Source organism: Numenius arquata, chromosome 13 (assembly GCF_964106895.1).
Source record: "Numenius arquata chromosome 13, bNumArq3.hap1.1, whole genome shotgun sequence".
Classification (NCBI taxonomy): domain Eukaryota; kingdom Metazoa; phylum Chordata; class Aves; order Charadriiformes; family Scolopacidae; genus Numenius; species Numenius arquata.
The window spans coordinates 14,297,953-14,312,115 of NC_133588.1; positions in this window are offsets into that span (position 1 = coordinate 14,297,953).

The window sequence follows — 14,163 nt, forward strand, 5'->3', positions numbered from 1 at the left end:
AAGGGTCATTTAAAATATTCTACCATGAATATACAGCTTACTTATGGGTAGCACATTTCACCATTCTTATCCAGCCAGAAGCCAGCTTAATCTTTCATCTTTTCACAGAGGAACAGCAGATGCATAAGTATATTTTAGGGGGAATAAAATAGTTGAGAGAGAGACGAAGAATGTGTCAGTCTTTGAATATCTCTGTGCACAGGACTTCAGCTGACACATCGGCCCAGAGCTGTTAAACCTCCTGACTTTGGGCATAGCTGCTTGCACTGCACGTGTTAAGAGAGTGGTGCACTGCTCTGTTTCGTGTTGTTTTCAGCGACTGTGGTTGCACTGGCCAGTGCAGCTCTGTATTTCACATACTGTTATCATAAAGGCATGGTTGCAAAGGCCCAATCACATCTGCAGCAACCAAACTGTCTTGGGTTAAAAATGGGGTCAGATACTAGGGGGTTGTGTCCTAACACCTGCTCCAGCAGCAAGACAAGGCTGTAGGAAAAGAGACCTGAGAAAAACCTCCCTTATAAAATGAAAAGGCACATTTACAACCTGACCTGGAAGAAGCCTGAGCTCTGTAACAGGGGCGAACTTAGCGTGAGCTAAGGGATATCCTTGTCCTGCTGAACTCAAAATGCCATAAATTTCAGCTGCATCAAAATTTTACCATCCACCCTGAAACTCTTTCTTCCCGATTTATATTCACAACCTTTTCTCTATGCAACTGTCATGGCTTTTAGGCAGATAAATATCTTACATGCTTCTCAAGGGTGTCATATGCTATTTAGTATTTTCCCTCCAGTATCAGCACCTGTTAAGCATGGAAATAAAGTGATTAGTCTTACATGTTTGGCTTCAAAAATTGATTTTAGGATACATCTCCTTATTATTGGCAGATTTGCCAACCCAAAATAATGATATCCTCTTCAATGATAAGTTTTCTCATTCTTGAAAAGAAGGACTTATATTGGAAAATTTTCTGGATTTCCCTTCCTTGTGGAATTTTCTATACCTATCAAACCATTTGTGACAAAGCTGTCTGATATTCCATAGCCTTAGAGGATTTGTCTCTGCAGATGTAGACATGACTTAAGAAAAAAAGTCCTTGTGATGCAGGGAGGGGGGATATTATGTACGAAAATTGAATGTTCTTTAAATAACCAGAAAGCTGTTTTGTTTGCGTTTTTTTTAAGTCTGAAAATAACCTGGTACTTTAATCAACCTAAATAGGCCTGATGATCAGGTCGGATAAAAAGCAGTACTATATTACTATGCAATTACTCTAGACCTAAGCTAGTGGCGTCTCAAAGAGCAGCTAAAACCAGATAGGTTCAGCTTTAATAGGTCATTAATTACCTTTAAATTAGATGAGTATTCTGTTGTAACAATGTGTGCAAGTATTTCTAGAGACAATTATTAGTGAGCCCATTGAAATGATCCTCAAAAATGTATATCCATACAGAACTCAATCTAAACCACGAGATCCTTTCTGCCCTCCTGCATCCAGAAGGTGTATTGTGTCTGATGCATCTTCAAATTTTGGCTCCTGAAGTTACTCTGTATACACTGAAAACATCTTATTCTTACACTGCATCTTTACATGCCTTTGAAATATTGTATATTATGCATGAATTCTTGGTTCGTCATGTATCTTGAGATCTCTTTGTATTTCGTTGTTTGTCTTCAATTTTGTATCTTTCTTATGTAAAATTCATTAAGCCTTTGTAAACATGGGGAAAAAAACCTGTTCCTTTCGCTTTCTCCCTTGGGATTCTAGAAGGTTACCTTGCCTCATGCTCAGCCGTAATATCTCTCTTGGGCTTAGTTTTTAATGCATGCAGTACACCAAGAAAGAGGCAGTCTAGGGTGTTTTACTAGGCTCAGCTCAAAGTGAAACAAATTATTTCTTTTGAATTGATGGAATCGGATCCTCTAGCACTAGAACAAAATATTCTCATATTATCTTGCCTTGGTCAGGTTGTGGCCATAAAATTACCTGCTTTCTGCTGAGTGGGCCTCCCAAAGGGGGTAAAAACAGATTACAGTGGGTCATTCTGGGTCTCTGAGGCATCACAGAGCTCTTGTACTGAGGTCCCTTGTCAGCTACTCGTGTGATAGAGCATGGGTTGGAAATTTACTCTCATTGATGCAGGGAAAAACACTTAACTTGGAGGAATGGAATGCTGCAAGAATGACCCATATTCGGGTATTTAATTCCCTATTTTTTCCTATGTTTTAAAGCAAAATAGTACTTCAGTAAATCAAAGAAATCCTACTGGCCATGCTTGATAAAAACTAGCGCTGCATATTCTTGTGCACGCCATACAGCCAGTATCAGCAGGTTGTCGGTCTCCTGGGAGCTGCAATCAACCGACTTATATTAGAGCAGCTTTGGGCATGTTCTACTTTAAGCTGAACCCAGCACAGACAAGGTAGTAGATCAAAGAAGCCACAGTCAGCTCCACAATACCTTTTCTTCTTCTTCTGCGGTTAACAACATCAGATCAGGAAATCCCCTGAGCTGCAAATAGTTGGAAGATGGAAAAGCACTCAGGGGAAAGATCATATGAGAATGGCTTGTTCCTGCTCTTTCTTAGGCATCTGTTTATGGCCACTGTTGCTGTTGGTCTCCTCTGAGACGCAAGCGTAAATGCATTCCTAAAAAACTTTAAAAGAATGCCTAAGAAGGTGAGGGGGCAGAGTTAAAAGAAGTAAGGTGGTGGAGAGATTGGTGTAGTGGTACCTATATAGCAGTGATGATGGTGGCAGATGTTGTCATCTTCGATGAGAAGGCAGGATCAGCCTTTGCAGACAGCAGTCCCTCCCCATGGAAGAGCAGGAGGTGGGTAGGCTGACCCTTCTCATTCTGCTGGTGGCAATCAATTTGCTCTTTTTCTGTTTTTTTGGTTTTTTTTTTTAAATCAGGGGAAAGGGTCCTTTTGTCCCCTCCCTCAGTGCAGCTAACACAGGCAGCTTGCTGCACAGAGGGAGAATGAAAGGGTCTGCGTAGCTGCAGGGCAGGGACTGTGCCTTGCCGAAGGAAAGCCATGTTCCTGTCAGGATGCTGTTAGCCCAAGTAATGCAGGTGAAATGGATGGAGCCAGTACAGCTGTTCTTGCATTAGGTACTGAACATATCTTAGTAGGGAAAAAAAAACCACCAAGAAATAAAAACTATTCTGTAGTACTAGAAGTATTCTACAGAAATAGAGGTATTTTCTAAGAAGTATTTTTTTTTTTTCTCATTTAGAGAATAAAAGAAACATTTTTTCTGACAGCAGTTTAAATCTGGTGAAAACAAAACTGTTTGCTGAGAGATTCCTCACAGTGATCAATGTTGGGTTCCAAAAAAATGGCCAACATGAGCTCCTAAAACCCATGTACCGCATCCTGTGTAGCAAGACTTTCCAGCTTCAGCCCTAGGGAAAGCAGCTTCTATGCATCACAGTTTGGGGATGCAGCAAAGGTATTAAGATGCTGAGAGGTGCCAGTTTTCCACTTTTCAGCAGGTCTCAAAAAGATTCAATAGCATCAAGGCAGCAAGAGCTTGTGTTAGGTGAAAGTGTCTCAAGTACCTGCCCTGGAATGGCCTGGGTGGGTGGCACAGCACGAGGACAGTCCCTTGGTCTCTTCCTGAGGTCTAAGCTGCTCCGGGAGCAAAGGGAATGAGCTGTTTGTCAAGTCTATCCCACCCTTCCTGGGAGCCTAGACCATGCAGGGTGCTGCAAGAAGGACATTTCATAATAAAACATATAGCTTAAGGTATTGGCTCCACGCCTGAAACCCAGCCTACTCAAGAGAGATGCTAAGATTTTGTGCCATGGCAAAGGAGAAATTGTTTTTTAAAGCTTTTTGCATCTTTTTATATCTTATTTGTATTTCTTCCCTTTAAGTAAAGAGGGATTAAAATAAAACTCCAGACCAGAATGTACAAACTAAAGTACTGCTTTATTTTTGGAAAAGAGATTGTGGGAATGCTGACTCAGCTATTAAAATCAGAGCTTCCTTAAATTCCCAGAATTTAAGTAGTCAAGTGAGATACACTGAAATGAAGGGGCACAGATGAGTTTGCTAGCCAGTGGGTAGGAGGTGCACCTGGGATAAGAAAGGCAGTTCAATAGAAGCAATTAAGGTAATTAACTCTTTCAGTCTATTGAAACCTGAAAGCCAGAGATATAAAGTAATAGCAATCAAATGTTATTAAACATGCCAAGTGTCTCAACAGATAATCATATACAATCAAGCTCCAATAATAAGAAATAAAATTTACTTATGATTAGATCCAAGTCAAAACAGTCAAGACAGATGCAAAAGGAGCTAGTGAATGCAGCAGAAAAAAATATTCAGGGTATCTACTTATATCAAGATCTAATGGAGTTTACTAAATAAGTAAATTGGCTAAAAAGTGATAAAAGCTGGTCTCTGAAGCAAGCAATCAGATTGTGTGCTCTTTGGGAAACGTCATTATACATCTATATAACACCATTTCAAAGCATGTAGTTATAATGTTGCCAGGGTGCCATCAGCCTTAAAGTAGAAAACAATAGTTGTTGAAGAATGTCCTGAAAAACAGTTGTTAAGCCCGGAAAGCTGAGAACAGATAAGTTTAATCATAGATCAAGTTAAGAAGGAAGAAAATAACAAAACAGAATTCCAATATAGACAGAACGCTGTTTCCACATTTAAAAAACGTCACAAAGAATAGCTGCAGACAACACTTGAGCTTTATACTTCATTCAAAAGATGTCAGCGCATAAATTAGGAGCCCTATTCTACCATGACAGGATATTGGATCACAATACAGAAAAAGAAAATACTAGCGGTATTTTCTGCTTAATAAACAGGAGTGAATAGAGGGGCATTTGTTGATCAGTAATTTTCAAACAACTTTAGATAGGTGTTGTCTTTGTGCCGGTCTGCAGCCAGCTAACTCCAATGGGAGTTGATCCAGGTTCTTGTAGCTTTGAGCTGAAGTGGAAGAGAGAAGGCTATGCACTGACCAAGGCCGAACTGAACCCCGGCTCCTTAGAGTCTGTATTTCGAACTGGTCAAAAAAAAAAAAAAAAAGGTATACTTTCTCCTTACAAACCCTGTCTCACTGTGAGCTCTTTTGCACAGTGTCATTACTTGGATGATGATGCAAGAGCAGAAACAGGAAAATGTGTAATATTTTCTCTTTCAACCAAAGCCTTCAGTTCTGACCTAACATTGCTGGCATATTGGACTGATTTAGAATACTGGGGTTTGGTAGTCAATTTTCCAACGGAGTGTTTGGAGTAAACTGCCAACTCTGTGTGAGCTGAGTGTCCAGAACCACCGCTTCCTTCAACCATCCCTTCCCAGCATAATCCAAACCTGCAGCAGAAAGCAGACTGGCTTTGGACTGCCCGCTGCTGCTGCTTTTATGCAAAGCACTTGCAGACCGTAAACCTCATAACAAGAATAGAAAACCTAACTTGTACACTGAGGAAAAAGCCCTGGAGGTCTAACTGTGCCTGCTGGTGACACTTGCCCTAACTGGAAACTGCATTCCTATTGATTAACCACGGAGGAGTAAGGAGGCAGAGCTCTAATACATCCTGAGGGCATTGATTAAAGAAATCAATGCTGTCACATATTTATGCCAGATTTTGTTTCTTGGCATACCTCTTGTTTTACGGTTCTGTGGTTACACAAAAGCCTGGTGAGACATTGCTGCCTCAAACACCCACTGCTGAACACGAATTTTGCCTGACTTCATGTGGTTTCATGGGTTTTAGCAGCAGTGAGTTCAGTCAAGCTTAGCTCCTTGCTCTTCCAGTTTGTAGGGAATTTATCCCAAACCATTTCTTCCACGCCAAGAAATACATTAACCTTAGTCAGCAAGTAAGATGCTGTCAGAGGCGACAGGTTGCCTCATTCCTTGGTCTTTGCTATGAAACAAGCAGCATGAAAACACATTGAGACTGATACATTTTTCAGACCTTTTACAATATGTACGCAGCTGCTTCAGTTGACAGAACTATCCAAGTATTATAAAGCATCTAAACATTGCATCTTTATCTCCATCTTGGACTAGCAGGCAAAAATATTTTTATTCCCCACCGGAGAACTTGAGCAGGTGCTATTTGTCTACAGTTACGTCCTCTACAGACGTTCTTTCTTACTTTCTGAATTTGCTTTAGGCAATTCATAACCGGCATAAATGGTCAATTCATAGCATTGACCGTTACTTGTGTGAGTAATGGAGATGACCTGTTTCACAGGTTATTTTGTTTCCTTTTACACAGAAACTAAAAAGGCTCATGAATTCCATACCTATGAACATAATTCTTCATCAGGGAAGTTCAGGCAACAAGCTTTACTAGTGATTTTGGTAGGAACTACACCACAGCTGATGCTTTGCATTTCATGAAAGGAGATTCCCTTGATATCCAGATGAACAGAACCAGGCAGACAATGTACAATAGCACCATCTGGTGACTCCCAATAATCTTAGTGTTGCCCCCAATTCCCAAAGACAGGGTCCATTACAAAAAGAAAGAAAAATAAGAATATGCATATTCCTAAAAAGGAGCAGGATTCAGTAAGAAATTATTCTCGGTTAAAGAGCCAGTCACCTCCATATGTGTTCAATTTTCATATTGCATGAAGTGGTGACAGCAAGGGAGATGGTTCGTAAAGGATTTGGGGAGTCTGTTGTTTAGTTACATACCTGTGATTTTCCATCCCTACTCTAGCAGATTCCAACATTTAACAAAATATTCAAAAATCAACCCAAGCCCCAAGAAAAACATACCTGGCTAGTATTTAATAACCTAGTATTCTGCACCTATGCAATTCAAATGAATTGGATCATGTGTATGCCTTTGTTGTAACTTATTTGGGCTGAAATTGTTTCCTGTATGAATCTACAGCCTCTGGGTGGAAGGGGCAGATCTGGGAATACTGTTTTGTGGGGTCTCTGGGAGACAATGATGCAATCATAAATACTGGTGAAATAATTACAGAACAGTTTGCTTCTGAGCATCACCAGTAAAAATATCCTTAGTGGGTTTAATAGCTCTTCCAAATTCTTTAGTTTCATTTATTTCCTGGCTGGCCTTGCTCAAATCTATGAACTTAATTTTGTAAACACTGCACCCAAATCCCAGTTTTCTGCTATGAATGGAGGCTACATGTGATTAGAGACAACATCTAGGCAATAAGTTGATGCTTAGGTAACAGTCTATCTTCTGAGACAGAAAAGGCTGAAAGGTTTTCTGTAGACCAAAGGAGAAGCATGAAAAAGTCAAGGAGCTTCTTTGCATAGTTATGTGGTTGGTTATAATTTAAAAAAGAGTTGTGGGAGAAATATTGAAGAAAAGGGTTCAACTTGCTGTGACTGCAGCTGTGTTTATCTTTTTATAACAAAAATCTGGAATAGTTGAGCACAATAAAAATTTCTGCAGAGCTAAAGCCAAAGGAAAAGGCTTGGGAATTTAAGTAGCAGTCCTGGAGCTGATGAGAAGTCACTGGAGAGTGAAGCCTGTAATTACAGGGTCATTGTACGTCTCATGGGTCTGAACGATACCCTTAATGCATTTTTCTGCTGCACATGGATCCCAAAAGTTTTCCATTTCTCCATTCAGGCCAACTTGGACATGAATTTGGCTCTGCGCCTTGAATTCTTCACTGACAGCACTGGATGATTTTACCTTGGCTGGAAATGGTCTCTTCAGGTGCTCTTTTCTGTATTCAGTCTTGCTGAAGGATACATGTGAAGGGACAGTCTTGCTGCAGAAGATTTTCCATTTAGGTATGTCTCAAAACTGTAAAGAAACCATTTTGAGCTGTCTTCTCTGCTTAGGAATAAATTATTGTCTTTTTGATTTATTATGTATGTACCTCATATTGCAATGACCTGCAGCCTGCAGGAGCTGAGAATTTTTCTATAACATAACATGCACCACTTTTATTTATTTATGAAGAGTGAACAATCCATTCTCTTACTGTATGTATATGTATATGTATATGTATATGTATATGTATATTATTTTAATGAGGATATAAATCAGAAATGTCCAGAGCATGGGATAGGAAACTATTGACTGAATGCCAAACATCTTTCCAAACCAAAATAAATAAGAACTAATAATCCTTGTTGTGCTTGTCAGCTGTAGCCAAGTTAATGATATGATGATAAAAATAAACAAGCTGTTTCACAAATTGGCTGTAGCACACTATGGAACTTACAGTGCTCTACTTGTGATTGGCCTCTCCTGCTGATTTTTCCATTTCTTGGGCAACAGAGCTTCTTCCATGTTGTTTGTCATCTCAGATATGAATTCCAGAGACTGACTGTGGCTTAGTGTGCTCTGTACAACTGATGGATGTGTGTGTATGTGTGAAAGAAGCTTTGCACATCATTGCATGCTCTGAGGGTTTGAGCCATCCAAATCTTTTGGGCTGTTGCCTCTTTTGCAGAGAAAGTTGCCTCTTTTTGCAGAGAAAGACAGACAGAAAATGCTTGTGCAGGTGGAGAAGATTTCTTCAAGGAGACAGAACTTTGTTTTTGTTCTGTAATCTCATCCTCTGGTGAGCCCTTGACTTCTTGTCTGGGATCCATGAAACATCAGTTTGAATACAGAGAGCCATTTCAGAATGATTTATTGCATCAAAACAATCAGCACAAGCAGAAGAATATATTCTGCTTACCACTTTTTTCTTGTCCCATGTGCGCTCCTATCCCTCATGTTCCTTTGCTAAATACACAGGGGAATAAGTATGTAGGTGTAAATATGTATTATTTATTTGTTAAGCTGAGAGTGAGGTCTGACACATAGATGATTTGCAGCATTTCCCACATCTTACTATAGAGAATGCATGCAATGGGAGAATAAGCATTATTTAGTTCTCTTTAATAAATGGTAAGATTTTAGGAGAAAGTACAGCAAGTACTTGTGAATACAAAATACCAGCCCCTCATATTGCCTGCCTCCCCCAAGACACATTCACAGTGTCACATTAGCACCCAGAGCTTTCAGATGTTGGAAGAGAGATGCATAGCCAGCGAATTACTGCTCCTTGCATACAGCGTACAAGTCAGCCTAGCGGTGCTACAGTAGTTATTTCTGCCTCCATTTTTATCTTTTTCTGTTAGAACTCTTCTAAAAATCGCTCCTGAATCAGCTTGCATCTTTAGATACTTAAATATTTAAACAGACATAGGTTACAGTTCCCAAGAGACTTTTGTTCCCTCCACTTGTGAACCTCATTGTATTTTCTGTTGTTTTTAAGTAACATATTAATGTCCTCGAAAGTCCTAACCATGTGTATGAGTGGAAGGAGGAGCAACCTCACAGGTATTACTGCTTTGAACAACAGAACAGAAAGCTGTGCCTGGTAAGATGCTTATTTGGAGAACCCTAATAAGCTCCTGCATTGACATGTATCTGTTCTGTTGCCTGGGCTGCACTGAGCCCTCGACTATGCACAGGCACATCAACGCCTTGTTCCAACGATTCATGGAAGGTGTTAACGTCTACTGCACCTTGCAGTGAGTGTTAATGTAACCCCTTATATTTCTATAATCACTTAACTCCGGAGCAGTTCTTAATGTTTCAGTATAATTCTTCTCATCAATTCAGACCTGCTTTTCACATGTTCTTTCTTTATATCCCTTGCTTGCTACACCTAGTGATTTGGTTGGGAGTTAAGGAAATTGCTGTTTTCATGGGTAGAGGGCTGTTTAGGAATTCAGCCTATTACAGTCAAGAGTAGGGCCCTCAATTAATATGTGTTCCAGCTCATTTTAGTTTTGCAATCTTCAAATTGTAGATTGTTTTTGCTAGGTGTTTTTTAAAGAGCAGAATTTTAAATGCTGGGAAAAAAATGTGAAGGAACAGAGATCAATTTATCCTTGCTATAGTTTTCTTGTCATGTCCTAAACCCTTAAAAATGAGGGTTTCAGTGTGGCCAGAGACAGAAACGTATCACGCACTGAGTTTCTCAGGCTTATAAGCCATTCACTGAAAGTCAAAAGTTTATTGAAGGGTAGCTGCAATTTAAAGTTGTTTCCTCTAAAGTGTTATTAGCATTTGACGGACACTGATAGATGTTACTAAAACATCTTTGAAAGGCAAAGGAATAATTCAGCCAACAGTTCCACTGATTTTGCTTTCTGATATATCCCCTCATAAAAATAATATCCTTTTGATGGATTTTTTCCAGAATAGAGTGCTGTATCTGAAAAAGAGAAGCTAAATATTTCCTGCAGTATTTTCTCATTGATGAAGAGCTTGCAAGAAGGAAAAAGTCACTGCACTGGGATGCAATGAAATAATTAATACCTAAGGCACAATAGGGCAGAAATAATGGATGGGCTCTGCCTGAAATAGCCAGTGCTGTGACATGGGTTACTTTCCTCATGTAAACAGGAAAATTTGTGAGTTGATTCTTGAGGAAAACCTTAGCTGTTTTTAGATTGTTTCTTACTCATGAAAAGCTACCAAGTGAAAAATTTAGTCTCTCTTTTTCCTCTGTGTAGCATCATTTTCTAACTCTCAGTTCTGCTGACGACTTTGGGCAGCTAAAGTTTTGTAGGAGACCGTTCTAAAACTACTTTTGCATGAGCATTTCCCCAAGCTTCAATCCCTGCCCTCTTTCTCTTGAATTATTTAGTAGTGCAGATAACTTATTGGCATGAATCTGTCACCTTTGTCAAGAGTTTACCTACATTTTTTTCCATGGTAATCCCCGATGACTAGCTAATCTTTCTTTTAGACTCACGTTCCATGAACCTTTGAGTCCTTATTTTTTTGTTGTTGCTATAGCTTTACCAATTCAATCTCTGCTGAGTTTCTTATATTTCAAGGACCAAAATTGCTCATAAAATGTTAATGGTGTCTATCTTATTTCCTCATAATGCTAAAATAACTGTAATGTTCTGTGGGCTTGTCTACCCCAAGAAACTAGTGCACAGTAAAGTAAGGGTTGAATTTATAGCTCCTCACTTCTCACATTGACATTTTAAGGGCACACTGAGTAGCGGATGACTTCTTCCACTATTAAACGTGGAGTAAGCCACCGTGAACTTAAATGTGCACGGGGCTTTAGAAAGTAGTAACTAGGGCAGAGAAAATCCATAAGAGCTCTCTACCTCCTGTAGTAGAGAAGTTCTATATTCTTAAGCAGCTTCTTCCTGTCTCTAAGAAGGATTTTCGTGTGGTTATAGCAGCGTGGAAGAAAGTTGTGTCCAAGTACTCCATGCAGTGCCTCCTGTTGGGTAGACACCAAATAACATAAGAAGGTTGAAAATTTTCTTTCATATCGGTGTTTCTTTGGAAGCTTGGTTTGCAATTGTGCAAAATGTGCATATTAATGAATTCATGCTTCTGCTTCCTTTGAAAAGGCTTTTCTTGGGAGGGCGGTAAAGGAAAGGACATGCAGGAATATTTTCATTGTTTTTTGTTGTTACCCAAAACACTGAGGTTTTTAGCTGCTACTCAAAATTTCCCATGAGGATTGTGACAAAATTAAAATATTTTTCATTTTCAGCTGTATTTTTAATTAAAGGGTCACATTTTCCAAACAGCTCAAGCTTTACCATCTCTCTGCCTCAGTTCTCTGTCTGTCATTTGGGATTATAATTCTTTTCTATCTTTTTGTTTCTCCTGTCTATTTGGATTACAAAATGCCTCTTACTGTGTGTTGATACAGTGCCTAGCAGAATGGGATCCTGAACTTGGCTGGTATATAAAGTTGCTACTATAATGCAAATCAATATTAATAAATGAGCATCAACCTACTTTCCTTTTCACCTTTTACATTTCACATGTTTCAGTCAATACGCTCTTGAAATTATTGCTGGACCTTCTCTACTCTTGTAAGTAACACAGTATTTTACTATATCATCTACAATCATCTTCAAGCCCCCACCATGATCACTGTCTCCTAAAAGTATAGCCTTGTAATTATTTTCTGTCCCCTGCTGCATTACCTTATAATTCCCTACTGGAAACTGTAGCACACATTTGCTTGCGCATAAGCCTAATTAATTTCATCAAATTATTTTTAATTTGTTGGCTTTGTTCCATCACATTTGTTGCCCTTCTTCCTTGTTACCAATAAATTTATTCTCTTTTCAAAATACGCCTGCTGCCAAGTTTACATATGTAATATAGAAAGTAGTCCCTAAATCATCCTTGATGGGACCAATCCTATTGCCTCACTTACCCTTTTGAAACATTGCCTATGACTTATTTCTTGTCACTCAGCAGCCTTTTTTTGGAGCCAAATGAATAGAGTTTTCCCCACTTACCAGGTACACTGACTTTGTAGATTAACCTTTTGTGTGGTATGGCTTTTAAATTTGCATAATTTATATCATCTACTTCACCTTTGTCTGCTAATTCGCTAACGTACTCAGCAATGTCAGACACATCCCTCACGGGAGCGCGTGGGGAGAATTGCCGTGAACACCGAGTTCAGCTGCATATCCCCGTGATTGTCCTGTGGGGCAGCCCTTAATTCTACCTGGAAATAGCAAATGGTAAAAACATCACTACACCTCCTTACTAGAGAAAGCAAAAAAAATCCAGAATAGGGATACCAAATATTTAGGGAAGGGTTTGCTTTCCTTTGTTTTCAGAGGGAAGGGAAAAGGGAGGATTAACAGTGCTGTGATGGATTAAATGAAAGAAAGTAAGACATGGTACAAACCATGCTCCAAAGCTAAGCAGACTTTCAAATGGAGTATTTTTAAGATAATTTGAGAGGAATTTCATCGTTGCACTAGCTGCACATTTGTCAAGATGCCACAGCAGGTTGACCTTCCCATGCTGTCTAAGAGATCTGAACCAGAAGGGTTTGATATCTCATGAGCTCATCAGATATCTCAGGTAGCTCTTGAGACTGACAGGCCTTTTTTGCATCCATATAATTAAGATGGAGCATCTTTATTCTTTGGTACTATCAGGTCTGGCCTTCTGAGCTTCTTCCAGCAGAAATACAGAGTTTTCACAGGGGGAAACTGGAACAAAGTTAGGTGGTAATCTTTCGAAAAGAGAGAATCAATTAATAAACTCTCCTGGACTTGCTCCAGGTCTTACTCTGCAGTAGTGTCTTTGGAAGCGCTGCCATCTATGAGCAGTCAGAAGTCCCCAGACAGCACAAGATCGTTCAGTGTGTGAATTATAGACTTCAGCCTTGAGAGTATAAATGATGGTCAGGAACAAGAGGGCAGATACAGAGGGGTAATCATTCCAACTTCAAAGTTAACTCAGTACTATATTGCTTCATTATAGTGCAGCAAATCAGCAAAGAGATCTGATTAATCCTTGATGTAACTTCCTTGACATGCCCTGGTTGTTAAAACATACTGTCTTTCTCTAGCACCTTCACGCTGTTTCAACAATAAACATTTGAACAGCTACGGCAGCACACAGACATCAGGAAAGCCCAGCGATCTATATTATAAGCTCATCCTTAGAAAGCGATGAGTCAAGATGACAAAACGTCCTTACACACTAGGAAAATGCACTTACCTAATCAGTTCATCGCCCTTTATTAATAAACTATTATGGTGTCAGGCCATAACACAGAAAACAACATTTGGTCTGAATTTAGTGCTTGATAACTTTTTAATGGAAAACATTTAAATACAGCTAGGTAGGCATAGTTGTTCCTGCCTGGAACAACAAGGGAGGCAGGATAGGAGCTATTCTGTTGTATCTGACAGCAGTGTGAAAATCTCTAAAAGCTGATACAAGGTATATACCTGCACAGAAGTTTGCAAGATCATAGCAAAATCTGCATATGCAGAAAATACAAATAATAAATATTCTGATAGATTAGCAGACAAGTGAACAGGCTCACCAATCACCCCTATGTAAGAAATGATATGTGTATAAATATAGCTATATAGCTACATATAAAGAATGCATTAAATGTACAATTTAGTTCCTATAAATCTGGAAGAGTAGTCAAGTATGAGGGGTAATTGTAGTCTACTGACCTACAGCCCCTGCAGCTAGTCACAAAAGCACAGAGCTGATTATTTTTCAGAAATGCTCTCTGGGGTTGTAAAATATATTTTTCTTAATACAGCAATGGTGGAGTTTGGGGTCATGGGGAGACTGAATAGTGGGCTTTGTAATGAACCTTAAAAAGAGAAGTGTTCTCAGAGCTTCATCTTTGTACATCCTGACAC